Source organism: Phyllostomus discolor, chromosome 1 (assembly GCF_004126475.2).
Source record: "Phyllostomus discolor isolate MPI-MPIP mPhyDis1 chromosome 1, mPhyDis1.pri.v3, whole genome shotgun sequence".
NCBI classification, from domain to species: Eukaryota; Metazoa; Chordata; class Mammalia; order Chiroptera; family Phyllostomidae; genus Phyllostomus; species Phyllostomus discolor.
In genome coordinates, this window is record NC_040903.2 from 134,279,245 (window position 1) to 134,299,673 (window position 20,429).

Sequence of the window (20,429 nt, forward strand, 5' to 3'; positions counted from 1 at the left end):
AGTGAGCGTTATGACAATCTTTAGGTTCACCTACCCTTGGAATCAGCTTTGTCATTTTTAATTGACCGATTTTCCCTTGTTTGCTTAAGATTTATTAATTGATTGTTATGCTCATGCAATTAATTCATAAGCTGGCAAGTTTAACGCAGAGAAATTAATTTTCTTTTACCAACATGCCACTTAAAATACATTTTTGGAAGCCTGGGTTACCAGGAAATTACCTTCAAATTAATCAACAAGGAAATTAGATGGTAGTGTCCCTTGACATCTGTCAATCCAAAAGATGTCACTTTCTTCCTTTTGTTTGAATGGGCTTTTCCCACTGAATAAGGAATAAAAAAAACCTAGATATTATGTAACACTATCCTACATCTTAGCAGGTGGAGAAAGGGAAGCAGTTTCTTTGTATAAATATGCAATGTTTAAATGAATTATACTTTTCATTGAGAGAAGTTGGTAGAAAAGAGGTAAATTTTATAAGGGAACATGAAAATGAAGTTCATTACCTCTTTCCTAAGCAGCTTCTTTTTTGTCATTTTTCCTTATTTTCCCTTATACAAAACCTTGCTAGGTGCCACCACTCTGCCAGGCCCTGTGGAGGCCAACTTGTCAGGACGAGGGGTATGTGAGCCTGCCCTGCCTGCGTGAGACCCGTGGATGCAAAGTGCAGGGGAACGATGGGGAGAATTGTCCTGATGAGGCACAGTGGAGCAGTGCGCATGGAGGGAGCAGCATTCAAGTTGAATTTTTATAGACAAGTAGAATTTGATTGGCATTCTGTTCTAAGAACTATTATAAGAGCACAGAGACACAAAACTGCTTTTTGTGTTTAGGACTCGAGAGGAGGGCAGAGACCAGAACAGGGAGTGCTGGGATGGGTAGAGCTGGCTAGGTGGTAGAATGCTATGATGCTGTATGAAGGAATTGTGACTTTATGTTATAGGCAAAGAGGGGACTACTGAAGACTTTTCAAGAAAATATTATATGACGAGACCTGATTTTTAGGGAGAAAATTCTGAGGGCATTCATTCACTCTCTCATTCATTCATTCATTCATTCATTTGATCAATGCTTGGTTACCCTTATCAGGCCCTGCTCCATGACAGTCACTGGAGCTGTCATAATCACCAAGGAGCACACAGCCTGCCTCTCTATACCTAATTCAGGTGTGATCGGGGCTATAACGGGAAGGTGGATAAAAGGAATGGCCAGATGCCTGTCCAGATGAGGGTAGAGACTGAATGTTGGTAAGGCTAGTGCTCAGCTAGTCAGTCACTCCTGAATGTTGGACCTCTCTTTATTTTTAATAACCCTTCCATCAGCTTCATCAGAGGCTGAAGTTAGAATTATTGAGTGCATCACTTCTCTTGGACTCCTCTTCGATTCTCTGCCTCTCACTTCGCAGATCCAGTCAATCATCCAGGCTTGTGAATTCTTCCTTGAGAATGTATCTTGCTGCTGGTATTAGAGCCATGCCAAGTGCCAGACACTAACACAGACTATGGAAATCTTACATCCAGACAATATGGGGGGCAGCTTCCTAACTGGTCACCCTTATTTTTCCTTCTCTGGTTCATCCTGCATTCTGTTGCCAGATTCATCTTCCTAAAGTGTCTTTAATTTAGGAAAACAGCCCAGCAGTCGTATGATCCCCCTCATCTACTTACGTAACCTCGGAGCAACCACATGACCTCTTTCAGCCTCCATTTCCCATGTGTGAAGTGTGCACAATCATCCTTGCCATCTCTATCTTACAGAATTGCTGAAGAACCAAAGAAAGCAGTGCATCTCAAAATACCTTGAAAAGGTGGAGCACCATGTTGTCATATGAAATATTATTATTGTTACTCTTACTAGTCAAGAACCTTGATTGATCCTGGAATAAAACTCAGACCAACTAGACCACTTAGCTTTCACGCAAGTCTTGTGACAAGTTAGTCCCAACCTTCATGACCTCATCTTGTACAGCTTCCCTCCCTGTACTCCAAAAGCTTTGCATACTGGGCTCTGCACCTGCCTTGTGTTTGCCTTCTCCACACCTTTGCTCACACCACCTCTCAGGCCAGGAATTCCTTCCCTGTCCCGCTCTATTAGTGAAAATAATGTCCATTTTTCAAGATCTTTGTCAAACCCCTTTTGTTCTTCTTTAGCCACTGTAGTCCAAAGCTGTCCTCACCCCACTTTGAATTCTTACTGTGGTCTCTGCTCCCCAGTCAGCACTAGTGTGTCCCATCAGAGGTTGTTCTCTCCTTGTCTCTTTCTCCTTAGAGGCACAGAATGTGTCTGTTATTTTTGTGTGATGAAATGAAAGGAGATACAGAGCATGGGAAGCACTGAGCTGGTGACTGACTGCTTGGACCCTCTCCCCCTGTGTATGGCATGAGAACTCACAGAGTCCTTAACTTTATTTCTTTTGGTCCTTACAGTAGCCTCTAAGGTAGGGAGAGCAGGTATTATTAGTATGTCCACTTTATAAATGAGGAACTGGAGGCTAAGAGAGATGAAGTGTTGGTTATGAGCAAACAGCTCACATGCAGGTCTGATTCCTCCACGCTCAGTGCTCGTGCTCCCACCGCCCTGCATCTCTGCCACTCTCAGTTCCTGTTCTGATCCGTCTGAGCTTTCTGAAACTGTTCGCTTCTCCCTTATGCTTCAAAACCTTTCCATAAGAAATTGCCTTTACAAAGTACACATTGGTAAGATTCTTCCTGGGGGTTACTTACTCCCTGAATATAATTAGATACTTCAAGATGTCACCCTATTAAAATTACAGAAAATGTCCCCCAAGTTTGGCTCATCATGGCCCTGAAGAGAACACACTTACCATTTCACTTCATTATTTCTATATTACTTCTATATTACTATATTCATTATTTTTATATTACTTCTGTATTGCTAACTACTGACTCTGGTAACCAATTATTTCAATGCATAGAGGGTTATATAATTTTTTTTCACTCAAAAACAATGCAAAATGAACTTCACAACAAGCAATACAATACCAGCATTACCATAGGCTTACATAAATACTAGAAAACTAATCTTAACATTAACCAAAGGGAGGAACAAGGACAAGCAGTCCTATGAGTCTCTTATGCAGCCTAACCACATCAACCATGGATTCAGAGCCAGCCACTCCCTAATCCTTTCCCCAGAGCAAACCCACTGGCCCCACTGTGAGGATGGAGCCTCCTCTTATTTTATGAACATACTTTCTGCCCTTTGCCCTCTTTAGAAATAAAGTGGATAATCGGAAGCCTTCTATTAAAAGGTTTTTTTTTTTCTTGCAAAGCAATAAAATATGGAAAAGGTAAATTTCTAGTGATAAACAGAAGCTATAGCAGTATTTTCCAAAATGCTAAAATCCTGGATTTTATAGTTATAATCTAATAAAGATAATATTAGATATTAACAGAAACTTAGAGTTTACAGAACATTTTCACTCATCTTACACTAACCTCATAATAACTTTATGATATTTTAGAAGAAGCACTATTATTCCCTTTCAACAGACTCAGAGGCTAAATGAGTCCCCCAAGGTCACATACATAGCAAATGGCAAAACCGCAACTAAAACCTACATCTGCGGATTTTCAAGCCAGGGCTCTGTACATTCTTAAGTCACCATAGATGCCTTTGACATGATTATTTTGATATTAGTCATTACATTTGCAAAAGCTACTTATAAATGTCTGGGTTAAAGATTACTTTTTGCTTTTAATAATTTATAAGTAATTTTTACTAATTTCTGTTTGGTAGCTCTCTTGGGCTAGAATAATTAATATTATATAGCTCATAGCACTAGAGGGTTTAGATTCCAGTGATATGTGTGAATCAACTTCTGTACACGTATTTTATTTTTCCATTAATGGTTACTTTTTATACAGCTCACCAAACTGACCCTGTGATAGTCTTAATCAGCCATAGATGTCTACTTATTTCTATGTCTATTAGAATTATTTCTATGTCTATTAGAAATGTGTCTATTATGTCTACTAGACATAAACATGTCTAGTTATTTTGGAAGGAGAGATACCTGCAGTAGAGTACTACTGCCTCAGCTTCTTCTGTTCACCTACAGAAGGTTTGCCCTACTGTACCCAGGTTTCTTACATAAGACATTTCCTGACAGTTGTTACTAGCCCAGTGAGAACTGTGTATGCTTCAAGAGGCCCCAACCTCACAAAAGTCAAACTTCGCATCTGTGGACCTTTCAGTTCCACAGTTCTATGATTCTTGGGAGGGAAAGAGAAAGAATCTCAGAATATTTGTGGAATTTGTTTGTGGGGATACATGGAGTGTAAGGATACTTTGATGGGTTATCTGTTTGTGCCTCTGTATTTGACAATTCAGTGGGCTGGGTATAGGAACAGAGACCCAGGACTGGCACAAAATATTGCCTGCCCATGTTCCACAGTGGCCATAACCTCCCTATGCTCATGCTATCACCATGGAGACAACATGCTGGGCCTGACCCCATCCCACTGTACCCTCCACGCACTTTCCCCTCCCCTGCTCTGAAGAATTCCATGAAAATGAGGGCAGAGAGGGGAGGGAGCTAGGCAAGAATAAAACAAGGACCTTCTGGGCCTCCCTAGTAAGTGAAATGTGTCTTGAATGTCATCATTTTCCATACTCCTCTCCTCCCTCCTGCTTCCCAAAGTTTCTTTCCTGTCCTCCAGTTCTGCTTATATTCATAATCCTAAATCATACTTTATGCTATCCCCCACACTCTGCGTGTTTCCTTGGTGTCCAGTTTTAAAGAATACTCGGAACTAAAAATGAGCCTCTACTATATGGTGGTACTGCTTTCCGGCAGTACTGACGACTATTGCCTCAGCTCCTTCATGACTACAGCCTTTTTCTTCTCCAGTCGCCACCTGGGTGGGGGGTGGGGCATGGGGCACCTCTGTCTGACTCTGCATTTCTCCTGCTATTCATCTTATTGGCTACCTTAGTTTCTTAATAGGCCCAGTAACCAGCTCAAGGATAACCGATTTTCCTCTTTACAAAAGTCTGAGCTGATGGTAGTCTCACTCCAGCCTCCTAACCCCCAGGAGCCTCTTCTGGGCTGAGGGTCCATCCAGTCCCAGGTGCTGGAACTGAGGGGGTGGGGGCGAGCTTCAGGAGTGGCTAACTTTGCCCCAGGCAAGACAGTTCCATATTTTGTTGCTCCTGTGACATGGACGTCTGCCCACACCCTAGGTGGAAAAAGTGAAAAAGATGAGAGGGAACAAATTTGGAAAGAAAAGGCTTGGGAAGAGAAAAAATCACTTCCTTTCCCAAGACGTATTATCCTTGTTTCTGCACATCATAGTTGCTGGAGTCAGATCAAGGAGCCTGTAGTTTTTTCTGTACACATATTCTCCTGCTTTAGAGGGTATTGACTGTATAATCTGATAAAAGCTGCGACTAAATGAACTCTCCAATTTGTATTTCCACAGCCACAAGGGTATTGGCTACTTTGTTTCTTCCCCTTTTGACTCTGGGAGGTTCATTACTTACAGTTACTGCAGAATCAATCTGAGCTGGCCGGAATCAGTTATGGAATTTATAGCATAATAAATGCTCACCGCACAAATGCAGTTCCACACAAAAGGCTTGGGAATGTTCTTTTGAGCGATCCGCCTTGCAGAGTGTACTATTTTTTATCCATTTAACGGAATAGTCTTAAGCATATTTTGAGAAGTATAATCCTGACAGCTCCAAACAGATTTTCCCTGAGGCAGGTATTGTTGTAGGAAAACAATATTATTGATAAAAATCTTAGCATATTGGAACTTGGAAGGGAAACTAAATACATCTTTTTCATTCTTCATACCCATTTTTTAGAGCTCCATTTTCTTAACTTCACAATGCATTCCACTTTCACTTTGAATTTTTATTTTTATAAAAGTGTTTTAACACTTCTTGAAGTACGCTAATGAACTGTTCTCTAAGAAGAACCACCAGCACCAATGTTGGCTTGGAGAGGCAGGCAGAATTTGAAGTGCACTCAAAAGATAATGCACAGATTGGGGTATCAATGATTTTCTGCTTTAAATGTCTGCAAGTTATAAGATTACATTGGTATCTGGCTCATTTCTCTTGCTAAGTGCCCACATTATGGGTGAATCCTGTTTTACAGCATTCCGATATGCAGAGAGTTGAACTTGAGCATGAAACACTGAAAAAAAAAATATCAGAAAGACAGATGGCAGGCCGTCCTCCCCAAAACTCAATTTCATATTATGCATGTGATTGCTAATAGGCAAGCACTAAAAAACAATTTTCCTTGACGGAGAAGAGCTGATAAATTGTCAACATAAAGTTAGACTGTGGTTGCTCTAGCGATCGAAAGCTCGTCTGTGAGTTGGGTCCCATCAAAGTCGGCTTCTTACTACCGTATCAAAATTTATGAATGCATATGTCTATAAAGTGACTGAAAACAACCCATAATGCACGTTTGTTTATTGTGCATGAGCTTCGTGTTGCCTTAGTGCATGCAAAGAAACCAAACATATACCCAAGTCCATTTTTGTCCAGTTCTTTTCTTCAGCTTCTGAAACTGGTAATGAAAAAGTCGAGAGCAAGCAGGGGATGTGATTTCCCTTTCTATCCTGAGAGCTGACCTAACCAAAAAGACCTACTCTTAAACGGCTCTCACATGGTTGGAAAGTATACTCCACGGGGTTATACTAGCTGTGTGATGACAGAAGTAGATGCATTCGAGAGCAATTGAGAACATTGATTATTCGAAGGAAAGAAAAGATGTTTGAGAAAGAAAAAAATAAAATCATGCAGATAAAAAGCAACCGAGCCAATGATGTGCAACACAGAGTACCAAGGCTTCATGTTATCTTTGATAGAAAGGTAGATACAGACTATGCAAAAACAGAGAAGAAGAGAGGTTTTCTTAATTTTATTTGTTAAGTACTTGTTTTTTAAAAAGTAAGCATTCAATCCAGGTATATAAATTTATATTTTCTGGGGAGAGGGAAAGGGTGAAAATTTGCTCATATTGAAAACCAGTTGCTATATACCGTATTTTATTTTTAAAAATCACTCAACACATTGAATACCTTGCATGGTTGTAACTCAGACTGTGCTATTGGCCAATGTTCATCTGACAGCAGTCCTTTAAGTGCAGATGAATTGCAACCGGTCTGCCCTGCACAGATCTTCCTGGAACAAAGCCACTGGGTGCTCAGATAACACTGTTCGTAAAACAGTGTTGCAACAATTAGCAGAAGGGCTGAAGAGTCCATTAGAATTAGAAGTAAAATGAGTTGAAGAACAAATAATTTTTTTTAATGAGAAAAAGTCATCATCCTTAAAGCCTGGAGTCTGATGAAGTAGTCAGTCTAAGGGAAACGTTAGGCTGGCTGAAATGGAAGCAGTGCTCCCATTGTTCCAAATCCCCAGACAGTCCCGAGATTTCAGACCCCTAACTGTGTGCAGACCGCTGTTAGTTAGGGTCTGTGTGATGTTTCTCACTTCTGACTCATTTCATAATCTAAGATTTCAGTGCACAGTGACTTTAGTGTTGTTCTTGAGTTACTGGCTCTAGGAAAGTCATATTCCTCCTTTCGGAATGTCTACTTTATACCAGCATCTAAGATTCAGGGGGAAAAGTCCCTGCACTCAGGTAGGCCAGAATGGTGGAAGGAAAAATAAATGGAGAAAATTTCAAAAGGAATTATCCAATGACTTACTTAAATCTACTTATTTATTCCTTTACCCTATAGGCTGAAAATGACTTTCTTGGTCTCCTTGTTAGAAAACAGTAATCTTTTAAAAAAAAATGAATGCAGGAAGTTTCGTTAGAATGTGACAATCTTAATCTTCATCCTGTATCCTGAAAGCTATCGCCCATTGGGCTGGCACTGTGCTACAAGAAGACTCCTGCTCTACTTCATTTGCTTAATTAGTCAGATTAGATGGCTTCACCCCTGATTCCTAGGGAACAGGTCTCTTTCTGCTCCATGCACATGATGCCTTCATCTCTTTGCTGATCCTGTTCCCTCTGCATAGAGTCACCTTCTCTAATGTCTGGCTAAAATGATGCTGTACTTGAGCGCCCTTCCTCTTGCCCCAGACAGAAGGATATACTTCATCCTGTGGCTCCTGGAACACACCTCCTGTACAGGGTCCACCCCACTGTCTCGTAGTCATTCCTCTGCGTGCCCACTTAGGTCTAGACTCTGCTCGCAGGACCAGGCACTGTGTTTTATCCATCTTCGTCGTCCCAGGACCCAGCAGAGTATGTAATCCACAACAGGTACACAATCAGTATTGACTGTATGATTGAGTGAAATCAATTCCTAAATACTCGGAACAAGAGGTGAAGCTGAAGAATGAAAATTATAGATCATTGGGGGCTACACTTGACTTTTTTTCTTTTGATTTCCCAGTTTATTATGATCTGACAAAGCTTGTTTTTGAAAAAAGTTTCCATTATGTAGATGCAAAGCTTTGGGGAAAAGCATAATCTGAAATCTAGTTGGAACAATTAAAATTAGTTATTTCAGATCAGTCCAGAAGGAACTGAAGTAGATAAGCTCCAGGGTCAGCATATGCCTTGTTCAGCTTTCTTGAAAGGCACGGGGAGTAATAAAGCTTTCCATTTTATCTTTGGTGAAATAATTCTGCTGAAATATCACCTCATTTTTGATGTCAGTGATGATTTCTCCTTACCTCCATGATGTCAAAAGGGAATTGTTATTATTAGAATGACAGATTACTAATGATGCTGTGAAAAAAAGAGGAATAGCTGACATCATTATAACCCAAACATCGTCGATGCCCTTATCGCTTGAGCCGCACTCTTTGGTACTTTGAACAGAGTCAGTCTGCAGTATCACAGCTGCATAAAGATTCTTCTAAGCAGGAAGGAAATCATCAGCAGGTACCTAGGAATTTTCTCTGGCAGAACACCATCCTTTTAAAGTTTTTAGGACTGGATGGCAGGATACGGATGTAGGATTTATGCAGGAGGGAAATGATTCTTTGGGGGGCAAAATATGTCATGGGCTCTTGTGGGACGCCTCCCCTGATGCTTTCTCCAAGGGTAAAACCGCCATCCGAGGACAGAGATTGGACAAGGGGCCTCTCTAGGTTTACCATGCTGTCAGGCCTCCATGGGACAGTCACAGTATGATCTGCTGGTTCTGAGCTTCACTCTCTTTTCACGGACTGACTGGCTTGCGGTCATTCCATTGACCTCTGGGTTCTAATTCACTGTGACTGACCGACAGGGCTCTCTGAGTGCTTGAGAGCATGGGGGTACTAGGCCACTTTTGCATCCCTGTTGTGCCTCAGCGATGACAGGCAAAGAACTTAACATTACTCCACTCTGCCAAGGTGCTTGGAATCTGGCTACTAGGGGTCCATAGCAAACTGTATTACTCATTACTCTCCAGATCTTTCCAGTGGAAAGAGAGAAAATATATATCCATAGAGAAGATAGTAGTTTGTAATGAATAACAATTCAAGAGTAAGAATGTTTTACATTCCATGGTACCTCTCACTGAGGAGTTTGACAATTATAATAACTGTTAATTATGTTCAATATTGGGTAAATCTGTTGGTTAGAGTGTTGTCCTGATGAGTCAAGGTTGTAGGTTTGATTCTGGTCAGGGCACATACAAGAAGCAACCAATGAATGCATAAATAAGTGGAACAACAAATCTCTTTTTCTTCCCCCTATCTTTCCTTCTTCCCTCCCTCTCTCTGTAAAATTAATCAGTCAATGAAAAATATTTAAAGAACATTTACCCAGGACTCAGCTGCCTGAAGGGCTATTCCAGGCAGATTGTGAATTGCAATTCCCTTTGAATGGAAACTTACAACCACTGCAGACAACACTTAGAAAGGTGTTCACTAGGAAGCCAACTGTAAATAAATAAACAGAACATGATGTTTTATGTTTGTGGCATAAAAAGAGGGATGAGTACATATGGTGTTAAAGTGAGTGGTGCTAAAGGAACAGGAAATCTGTTACTGTGTAAGGCAACAGAGTCGTGCTCTCAAATCAGCCTTTTACTTCGGCCCTTAATTCAGGATCTAGACTGATTTCTCAGAATGTAATCTATGTAGGACAAGGTGCAAAATTTCACTGAGTCCTCCCTAAGAATTATAAAACCCCCAGATCTCTTCTTGCTTGTGATTAAACATTCCTATAATATTTTAGGTTCTCAAATCAGCACTGGAGCAAGGCAGCTCTTGGCAATTCTGGGTGGCCTTCACTGGAACTGCCCTGTAGGCTCTGACCTCCGTCTCCCCAACACTCAGGGGCTCCTCCTGATGGAGCAGATTCTCTATTTCATTCCAGCTGAGTGTTCCAAAGGGCCTTTCACCCTCAGGTCGGGAGTGGAGCTAAAGAGGAGGTAATCTCAGCCATCAGGTGACTAAAGAACGCTGAAATCCAGTCTATTGTACACCACAGCTCCTCGAATAATGTTTGGTGCAACTGTGTTTCATTATAATGTTGTTTTGTTATAGCACCGATGATGATGAGATGATGTAGGAACTTGTTTGTATCAATTAGCTGATGATAAAATTGAGTGCCAAATCTGTTGACGATATTAAGTAAAGACTTACTGTACTTTGCTGTATCACTGAAACAGAAGCCCAGAGTCATTAGGCTGCTTGTCCAGTGTCACATGGCAAGTAAGCAGCGGAGTGCTGGCAATGGCGTGAAACTGTCTGACTCCCCTCACTGGGTGAGCCCCTGTTAAGCTGCTGCGTTCTCATGACTGCTCCAGGGAGCCACGAGTTTGAAGGACATTGGACAAGGGGCTGTTGAGGACTAGTAAATATATTTATAACAACCAAGAAATAATCAAGTAACTCGGTTGTGCTTCCAGACTTCTAGCTACAAGAACTGGGTACAAGTGGGATACAAGTTAAATACATGTTGATTTTTAAAAACTGAATATGATAGCATGAAAAATGTATCATAGAATATGTCAACAATTAGTGCAGCCTTTTTAAAAGGAAAAGGAAGGAAACATCAATTTATCTTACTAGAAATAGGGCCTGGAAACTTAAAATACATAATTTAGTGGCTGCATACAATCATCTCTAAATTCCCCTTAAAGAAACTAGAATATTGATGCAAGGAGGGAATATGTTTTGGCCTTTGCACAAATGATGCCCAATATTTATAAATTTATTTATTTTCTTAAATAGATGTTTGTTAGATTTCTATTAGGTGTCTCAAACTATTTTAGGAGCTTCAGCTTACATTGCGGTAGGGGAGACAAAGTTTACACAGATAAATTACGAAATAGTGTTCAGATGTCAAGGGCTACGAAGGACAAAGGGCAGCAGGGCAAAGAGCTAATGGGGATGTGGAGGGTGTGCTGAGCTATTTCAGATGGGGTGGTAAGGGAGGTGACATTTGAGTGGAAATCTGAAAGAATGTCAGCCATGGGTTTATCTCAGGACATACTCCAGGGAGAAGAAAAAGCAAGTATAAAATCCCTGGTGAAAGGGAAGTATAAATACTGCTACCCTAACGATAACATATATGGATTGTTTCTGGAGACCACTGCCAACAGTGAGCCAAAAGTGCTGTTTCCAACACGGCGACACAGAGAGACCCATTGCCCACTTGTAGTTCGGATTAAACATGCACATGGGCAAGGCAGCATTCCAAAGCCTCTCCTTGACTATTACTACAGAGGACTGAGAGCTGATCATACAGACGGTTCCCTTGTTTACTAAAGAGTCTTCTTGTAACTCAAAGTGCTTTGCAACAAGGCCATTCTTTTCGTCTGATGGTGGAAAGCATTCATAGAGAGGTGGGAAAGATGTGGTTACTTCCTTGTCCCCCAGGAAGTCCCTACATGAGACAATATGAGCCCCGGAGTTCTGGCTTTTCCCCCTTACTTGGAGCGAGTCAACGGAATCCCCTCTGGAGTGCTGTGTGGTGGCGCTGAGATGCAGTTGGATTCATGCCTTGATGGTAGCTTACCTTCCCCAGAGGGAGATATCTATTCTATATATCTATATCTGTATATCTATATCATCTATATCTATATCTATCTGTATCTTTATATATCTACATCTACCCACATACACATATGCTTTACCAAAGTGTGGAGCCGTGTGAGCTACAGGATCTTAAAGGCTCTGCTTAGTCCAGAGATCAACAACATCAAATTGGCCCTGTCCTTCCTTCATGTCCTGCATTAAAAAGCAGTATAAGTCTTGCCATGATGCTAAATCAATTCCAAAGAAAACCATTTCATATGTGTTCCTTTTGTTAAAGGGGCAGATGACGTATTTCAGTCATATTTTGTCTCTTATAATCAAATCAATATTCAGGACACTTAAGCAGGGAGAAATTTCCCAGAAATAAATGCATTTTTTATATTTGAAATAAATCATTCATTATTCTAGAGCTCCTATAACTTCCAGGAGATAATCTGAAATATTATTGATGAATTAGTACTTCCCATAGATAGAGGTACATAAGCAGAGCTTTAGAAGTTAAGGTGGTGGGTGGTCCACATTAACCTTGATCAACCTCACAATGCAAGTTCCATTAACATGAAACTTCACATGTGGACATATATTGCATGTTTATTGTGGGGCAGTATTATCTACATTATCTCACTTCAGTTCACAATAGCCTTATGAAGGAGGTCCTGTTGGCACTCCCATTTTACAGGAGGAAACAGATGCTTGCTTAAAGTCACAGAGCCAGGAATGGCTGGATTAAGTCCAAGTCCTCGGCTGTGTGACATCACGCCTTTGTGCTTAATTACTTCTCAGTGCAGTAGTTTTGAGGTAACTGAGTCAAACGGGGCAATGTATCTGGGAGCCCTTGAAATCTGTGAAGAGTTAAATAACTGTTACTTCAGACTGCTGAATGAGGAGAGAATTTGGGGGGAACCTTTGCAGCTGTTGTTAGGGCACCTCAGAACATCAGAGAATGCTGGGCCTGAAACTGGACTCGTGTTTATTTTTAGTTCTTAAGTTTGTTTATTTTTCTTTTAAAACACTTTAACAGGCCAAAGTCTCATAATAGAGAGATTCTATTTTAAAAATCTATCATATTGAGAATATCTTTACACAGACATTAATGACAATTTTGAAGGGCATTAGTTAAGACATTATTCACAGAAAGAATTGTTAAGTTTTGCACCAGTGATGCCATCTTTAAAGAGACCATTACTTCCATCATGCTTAGATGAATGACTCATAAACTCAGTCTGAAAAGTTCTAGCACTAGTAAAAGACAGGACGCTGTCACTTCTCCTACCTTCTTTCTAAAATCTGTATACTAAAAAATTAAGTACCTGTGAGTTAGCAACACACTTGGGCTGCAGTCACCGACACTCGGAATTCACAGACACTTCACAGAACAGCAGGTGACTATGCCTCCAGTCGGTAACATAGCCAGCTGATCAGTCCCAGCAGAAATGACCTATCCCAGGGCAGAGCTACTGTCATGCCTTGTAATGGGAGGGACATTCTCTGAGATCAGAAACAATGTCAGTTGTATTTAAAATGACACTGGAAACTGTGTTGTAATGGACAATTGTACAGAGGTGAACAGGGACTAAAAAGTGATAATAGGATTTAAAAAATTTGATTTCATTGGCTCTCTCCTCTCTTTGCATTTTTCATCACAATAACCTCTACCTGTAAGTAGTACCCTGGAAATTTTTTCTCCTTCAATTTATTCTGGGTGTCTGGGTTGATTGAAAGGCAATAAATGCGTGGTCTTAGAAAGCCTGAATGGGCTGACAGAATTTTTGGTCTCTCTGAAAATTCATCTATTGATTTGACAAGACAGTTACATTTTGTGCAGCTTAGAATACTGTAGTCATCATTTCAAGATGACACAAAGCTGAGGCGAAGAAAGGCTTCAGGAGAAGAACTGATATGTCTGGACACCTGGAACATCTCTGGATCTCTGAGTGCAGGAAACAATCAGATGGCGTCTAGTCTGTCCACACTCATCCAGGAGGAGCAGGGACCCCTAACTGATAAGTTTGGGGAATACTCTTAGAAACCGCCAGAGAAGGGCCACCACCATGCTGCCCCTACATTGGTGCTAGGAGCACCTCCAAGCCACGCTTCTCTGGTACAATTAAAACTCACTGCATATGGTTGTCCTCTTGGGCAAAGAAAGAACCAGCCTTCTTATAATAACACTTCACATACTTTTAGCAGTCTTTGAGAAGTGGCACTGTGCCAGAAGGCAGGATATCAGCAAATACAGTTCTAAGTGTCAGAAAGTTAGAACCTTAAAATGTTAATATTCAGAAAAAAGTTCTTGAAAGATGACTTACTAGAAAGAAACTGGTAATCTCCAGACACCAATTAGAGGCCATGGTGAACAAGTGATGTTAAAATGACTCTAGTTTTCATTTCTGAAAGAAATCCTCAATGGCTCAGAAATGCTATGAATGTGGTTCCTTCTGATCATATGCAGGTGCTGGTACAGAGGGACGCTGCCCTGGCAGGCCAGAGCCGGGGGTGTGGGCACGTCATGGCATGGTCATGTGTGTTCGTGGCTGTACCAGTGATCCCAGCCAAGACACCGATGCCAACTAGCTGGTTCACTAGGGTACATAACAGAGTTCACTAATGACAACCTTCTTCATTGCTACCTCAGAAAAAAAGAGAACATGCAATTCAATCCAATCAACATTTGCTGATGGCAATACATGCAGCACAATGTGCTACACACTGAGGGAAGAAAGCGGGATGAGGAAGGACCCAGCACCCAATTTCGTGTATTGGAAAGAAGGCATTTGAAATCAGAGGATCTGGATAGTTCTCTGTTTCGCCATTCACCATTGATGACCTTAGGCAAATCAATTCATATTTCTGTGCCTCCGTTTTACCTGTCTTCAAAATTGGGAAACTAGGTCTAGTTACCTAAAAGGCTATTGTTAGATTCCTATACAATTATATGAAAGTGCTTCATCAAATGGAGAGAAGATGCTTAGGTGAGCCTGTGTTATCTCATTTGATCCCTAGGAAAATTCTCTGGGTTATGTCCTGCTAACAGCTTCAGTTTACAGGTGAGAAAATTGAGGCTTGGAGCCGGGGAGATAAAAACTAAAAAGTGGCACCCGCATGATGCCACACTGGTTAAGTTTTTCCCTGTGGAAGTGTGGCAGAGAGGCCTTTCAGGAACAGAAAACAGCACAGTCAAAGGCACAGCAGTGTGACTATGCAAACTCACTTTAGGAAAGAGGGCTGGATGGATTTCCCTAGAGCATCAGTATTTATGGCTCCAGGAAAGAATGACAGAGGTGGTGGTGGGAAGGTAGGCTAGGGCCGGGTCCTTGAATACATTGGCACTGCGAACCACTGATGACACAGGAGCCGAGGAGTAAGTGGTTGCTGAGGCTTTGGAGAGATATTCCAGAGAGCAGCTTGCAGGATAGAATGGCAAGTAAAATTTTCTGGGAGGTAACTTGCAAATTTCTCACAACAGATCCAGAAAGAGATATTAAACTGGAGGAATGGAAAGAGAAGCTGGTGAATTCAGCTAATTTTGGCAGCACATTACAGTGGTGGGGGGGGGATCAAGAAGGAGGGCTTGACATTGTGCACTGTGAACTTGATTGTGTATTGTGAGTTTTATTAAAAAATTAAACCAGCCCTGGCTGGTATGGGTCAGTGGATTGAGCGCCGGCCTGTGAACCAAAGGGTCGCAGGTTTGATTCCCAGATTGGGGCACATGCCTGGGTTGTGGGCCAGGTCCCAGTAGGGGGCGTGTGAGAGGCAACCACACATTGATGTTTCCCTTTCTCTGTCTCCCTCCTTTCTCCTCTGCCTAAAAATAAATAAAATCTTAAAAAAAATTAAACCAAGAGCTAAAATTCTAGGTCATTGAAATAGTAAGTAATGATTCCCTTTTAGTATGATATCTTGAAACTTGTCAGTATGCACATTTAGTCAAGAATACTTTTGCCTATGAAAAACCTTCAACTTTAAAATGTACTTGGCCATGATTCTGACATTGCGAATCCTATCAGTGCAACTCTGTTGCACACCTAAGTGAACAGCAAGAAAAGGAGGATCATGTACCACCAAAAATAAGACATATAATTTGTAAATATTAGGTATAATTTTAATAAAATATTTCCTGAGAAATACCTGTTTAGATTATCTCTATCTGCACAAAGGGATCAAAATGTAAATCTTAGTTTTGTACTTTTGCAATCTCAAAGTTGATGTCTTTTGCAACAAGACTTCACTGTGCATTAACATTAAATACATAAATGGGAGGAAGAAGTGAAAGGAAAGGGTAATTGGTTACTTCATGTTCCGATATAGTCTTAAAGCTGAGGTGTATCAGCAGTCCTAATAAACTAGTGAACCTACACATTATTTTCTCTATTACTTATGCTTTGTGACTCTTATTATAGGGAGGCTGGAGAGATTTCAGAAATCATGTAGTGCAACACGTGGCCATAGGCAAATTCATATCCAAATCATCCCCGGTGGGGGGGGGGTGCTGTTTATTCCTAGGGACCTGGAGTTTCCCCAAGCTCCTACTAATGTGTTCATATGTGTTATAGCAGGAACCCTTGATATTTGAAGATTTTTGTCTCTGCAGAGTTCAGAGACATTCTCAACATCATATAACATGATGGAGCTTTCCTCTCTGTCAGTGTTGCCCAGTGCGGGAGGCTCTCTCACGCATTACAGCGAGGACATCATCGTGTGATTGGGTACCTACTCCAGGCGTGACAGTGGGCTCGTGGCATTCAAGAGCAGATTAGAAAATCGACAGCCCCATGCCAAAGGAAACTATCCTACAAAGATAGGAGCTAAGGATGCAACCCAATTAGTCTTCACTTCTCTAATTTCCTTGATTACATATCTCCTTTTACCTTCTGTGCTATACCTACAAAGTTTCTTGACACCTAGACTAGACAAGAAGGAAGAATACTGATGCAATGTAATTTAAAGGAGAGCTGTGTTATGCCAAGATATGTGGCCAACAAGGAACCTAAACATCGAGGAAGCCCCTGAGGCATAAGCAGTGGCTGGTCCAGATAACAGTGTTGCTGTGGATTTCAAAGCAAATGAAGACAGAGACAAGTGAGTGTCAGCTCACAGTTAGGAAACTTCATTGGAGAGGGCAGCTTTCCTGAGGACTGGGGCATGGAAGCAACAGCAATTTAGATTGTGCTCTCTGACTGGATGAGCAGAGTCAGATGGGCACTCATTTGACTAGAATTCCTGGCCATGGGTACCTGAGTGGGTTTTATAGTCCCTGGAAAGGATGGCGGATCTCTGCAAATCTCTTAAAACTAGTGCTGTGGGAAAGGCTGAGCCACAAAGGGTAGTTCTTCACCAGGCAACAGTTTTTCTTTTCAAAGCTTAGTTTCTCCTATGTTGAGATGCAGTTCATGCTGAGCCCTTCTCTGGACTTGCCCCGGTGAGTAGCGAGGCAGAGGAGTGAAGAGGGCAAACCCTGGAGCCTAGCTGCCTGGACCGATCCCGATGCCTCTGTAGCTACTGAAGAGATGTTGGAACACGGACAACATGCTGAACCCACTCAAGCCTCAGTTTTACCGCCTGCAGAATGTGTGTAATGATAGGATATAAAATGTGAACAATGCCTGCCACAGAGAAAGTCTTTAAATAATGAGTGGATTAGCTGAAATATAAAATAAGTATAAAGTGTTTGGTATAGTGTCTGTCACAGAGTTAATAAATGGGCACAAAAAACAATAGAAAAGGTCAGAAGAGTCCAGGTGCCAAGGTTACAGAAAAAATCGAAATGTAATGACCTGCCCTGAGCAAGACATCTGGGATCTTTCACTAAGGGAAAGGAAGAAGCACACAATGGTAGTAAATTAGGGGGAATATTGGAGGACGGAGAAATGATCATCATTGTTTCTTTTTATTTGTGTTTATTGTGTGGTGGTGAGGTGATTATCAGTTTTATTTGAATGTTTTATAGGCTGTTAGATTTGTTTACTGAGAATGAGCAGATAAATAGGAATGTCGCTCAGCTGTGTCATGTCAGGGGCCCCACAGCTCTCCCATGAACTTTCAGGCAAGGTTAATTAACAAGGGGGGGCTCATGGTGGAGGGAGGCACAGCTGGGTCTGCTGGATGATTCATCTTATTGGGGGAACCGGGGATCAATCCCTTCTTGTGTTAGAAGTTCTGGGGAGGGGATAAGGCATTGGAGGGAGACTTGGGATATCCTGAGAAAGATGTCCTGACAGGGTTGTGTCAGAGGAGTGTGGTTGCTGGAACATGTATGGTTTGATGGAAATGGGAATTGCTCCTAATCTTTTCCAATCCTGGACATTCGAGGTTGTTCTTTTTAACATTCTGTTTTTCAAAGGCCCCTTCTTATTGCGAGGTATCTTTAATCCTAAACCCAAGGAGCTCCAGAAACACTTTTCTTCAATCTGTTCTCATTGTGGTCCCTTCTCATTCACCACTCACAGGTGACACATCACCTCCTCAGGGAAACCTCCTGGGACCCTTCTACCTAAAGGGGTCCCCATCAGCCACCCCTTCACATCACCTTGCTTTACTGTCCATGTAATGGGGTAGCCTAGTGGCTAAGTGCACAGGGTGTGAGCCAGAATCCCCGAGTTCAAACCCGAGCTCTGTCTCTTTAGCTTCTGACATTGGATTTGCCATTAACCTCTGTAGCCTTCATTTCATCTATAAAATGAAAGCAACCACTCTAGGATTGTGGGGAGGGCTGACACACGTACACTGCGCCATGCCCAGCACACTGTAGTGTGAGTAAATGTCAGCTGTTGTCATTTTAACCAGCATCACTCTCTGGAACCACCTCCTTTCTTTGGTCACTTGTTATTGTCTGTCTCCCTGGTGAGAACGTAGCGCCATGAAAGCAGGGACTTTTTATTGTTTACTGCTGGGTTTCCAGGATCTAGAATAGGCTCCACAGTAGGAGCTCAATAAATATTTGTTGAATGAATGAATGACAGTTATGTTGTATTCATATTTAAAAAATGAGCTCGCCCAATTTCCGGTCATGTTGCAAAACAGCTTCACTGAGGTGTCCCTATGGCAAAACAAATGGAACCCAAGCCACTAGGTTTTGCCTAGATTGAAACTCAAACTATTTACCTACATCATATTTTTTTTTTTACCCAGACATCCCACTCTTGGGCAGATCCAGAATTTTACCGAGCTTTCATATCTCTAGTTTGTCATGTGAAAGTCATACATTTTTTGTTTTTCAGAATATTAAATTATCTAATGATATTACATTATAATATTGCTTTTTCAAACTATACCTCACCTGCCCTACCTTCTTCACTCCTGGGATATGTCCCTTACAAACCAGGAAAAACCACTAAAGGCAGGAACAAATGCTGACAGACGGAAAAGTAATCCTCAAAAGCAAGCCCTGCAGCTGAGGATTGTCAGTAGAATGAGAATAATAAACATAATGAAGGCAGTGGTTGTACTGATGTCTATTAGGGCGAGGGCTGCCCCTCCAGTCATTATAGAATCCTGTCTTGTTTCATTTGCCTCCTGAATGCTGGAATGCAAAGAATGCATCTTTCTTGCATTTGAGTGACAATAATCATTAAACCCACAGCTTACCTATAGAAATCCAAACCTACTAATGTCACATGGTAACAACTAATAAATGTATTATGTTCAGTGAGGGAGGAAAATACGAGATGTCCCTGAGGGTACAGTCTATTTTCTTTCCTCCAACAGATCCCTTTGTAACAGGCCTCTGCCAGCTGGAGCTACGCAGGCGGAGTGCCCACATCCTCTCCTTTGCTTCTGACGCTGTTCGAGGTTCAGGCTGCTCTGCGTGTGCCCTTAAGACTAGGACAGCTGAGCTCAAGGTGGTGCATGGAAGGGCCCAATCCCCCACTTCCTTTCCTTTTTCTCGGAAAAATTCATGTCAAATAAAGTGCCTGACTCCAACTTTTACGCAGCTGTTAGTCAGTCTCTTGATGACTTATGAAATTTTTTAAGACCTGGTGATAATGACAGTTACCATGTCTGACTGTGGTCACGCTACAGAGCTCAGCTGTCAGAGCCCTCAATTCTAACCCTGGGGAAGGTCATCTGGCCACACCTACGGTATGTTCTACTTCTGTTTGTCCTCCCACCTATAATAAATATTGTTTGACACATTGATAAGTATGTCGGAAAATTGATATGATTCACGTTGCCAAAGGCATTTCATAAATTTCATAGGTCTTAATTTATGTTGCTATAGTAACCAAAAATGTTGGAATTTCCTGAGATTAGAAGCCTTTTATATCTTTATCCTTAAAATCATATAATAATGTAGAGAATGACACCAGACTTGATCTTTGTTGTTGGGGAACATACACTCTATATATTGAGCATTCTATGTCTGCTAAGGTATGACTGTTCAATAACTGCAATCTCAAAATGAAGATTTCTGACATCCAACCTGATTTTCTTGTTTACATGTATGAATT

At 41.4% G+C, this 20,429-nt stretch overlaps 1 protein-coding gene across 5 annotated transcripts in view; it reads right to left on the reverse strand.

The window, feature by feature from the left end:
- Positions 1-20,429, reverse strand: part of NPAS3 (neuronal PAS domain protein 3) — an 854,510-nt gene that overhangs the window by 43,646 nt on the left and 790,435 nt on the right. The window lies entirely within an intron of this gene.